This window comes from Bison bison, unplaced genomic scaffold (assembly GCF_000754665.1).
Source record: "Bison bison bison isolate TAMUID 2011002044 unplaced genomic scaffold, Bison_UMD1.0 scf7180017864303, whole genome shotgun sequence".
Lineage (NCBI taxonomy): Eukaryota > Metazoa > Chordata > Mammalia > Artiodactyla > Bovidae > Bison > Bison bison.
In genome coordinates this window covers 3887957-3889220 of record NW_011494875.1, presented here as the reverse complement: position 1 = coordinate 3889220, position 1264 = coordinate 3887957, and the positions used below count along the sequence as shown (strand labels likewise).

Here is a 1264-nt window from a genome sequence, read left to right as displayed (position 1 = left end):
AGGAAAGTTTAAACTTACCTAAGCAGCTTCATGGGAGAATTCTAGGCCTCAGTGAGGAAAGGGCATTTCCCACCTCTGCAGTGATCCAGTGGGATGGTAAGTGTGAAGGCTGGACAGGCCTTCTCTGTGGCCCTCGAAAGATCCCCCGCTGGGCTGTGGTGTCTCCGTGTGGGTGAGGACAGAGAGCCGCTGGAGGATGTGAGGTCATAGCACATAGAGACCCAAGTCTCTGTATAGTTTCCCTCTTCCACCCATTCTTGAAGTAATTTACAATGACCATCCTCCACCTTCCCAAAATAATCCACCAGATTCATTTTGCTCTGAGAATCTGAGAGCAGAAGAAACTCTAGGCAACTAAGAGTTTGCTGGCTTTAGGGGGCTCTCTGTGCCTAGGATGATAGAGAGGGCATGGGTCCAGCAGGCCTCAGCAGAGCATTGTATATCCTGTTTCAGTGTGCTGAGGGGAAGACACTGGACATCTAATCATCAGGACAGGAGCCACAGGGCAGCAACACCTATAATCATAATTGCCTAGTAAAGGGAAACTGAATCAGTGTTAATACACACTGTGATGGTGATGGTGGTGGTAGTTTAGACACGAAGTCGTGTCCGACTCTTTGTGACCCCATGGACTGTAGCCCACCAGGCTCCTCTGTCCATGGGAATTGCCAGGCAAGAATGCTAGAATGGGTTGTCATTCCCTTCTCCAAGGGATCTTCCTGACCCAGGGATCGAAGCCAGGTCTCCTGTGTTGCAGGCGGATTCTTTACTGCTGAGCTACCAGGGAAGCCCCAATGCACACTGTTATCTTGAGGGGATACATAAATGCCTGGCTACCCCTCGTGTATCAATTAACAAGTTAGCCGTTCCCCTGGACAAATCAAAATTGGCTTTTGTCTGATGAGGCAGATGGACTCCTTTAACCAAAAGGGACTAATTCTGCTTGCATTTACCTGGAAGATCCTATTGGATTAAAGGAAATTCAAGTGATAGGACCTGTGAGCTTCTCTTTAAAATCCTTTAAACCTCTGCCCAGACCCCTCTGATAGACGAAAGGACCCATGCTTCTGAGGCTAGGCTCTAGTGAACTTCCCTTTGAAGGGAGGTTTGCACGGATGCAGGCTCACTCAAAAGAGCAGCAAAATCCAGTGACAATTCAGATCTGACTTACTGCCTCCCGGCTGCTCTTTCCACTTTATGATGAGCAGGTTCTGCTATCGTCTCACCTTTTCCTTCTACACAAAGGAGGGAAGCAAGCTCCGCC

General features: G+C 48.8%; 1 protein-coding gene across 1 annotated transcript in view; it reads left to right on the top strand.

The window, feature by feature from the left end:
- EPM2A (epilepsy, progressive myoclonus type 2A, Lafora disease (laforin)) overlaps positions 1 to 1264 on the top strand; it is a 101543-nt gene that overhangs the window by 97634 nt on the left and 2645 nt on the right. The window lies entirely within an intron of this gene.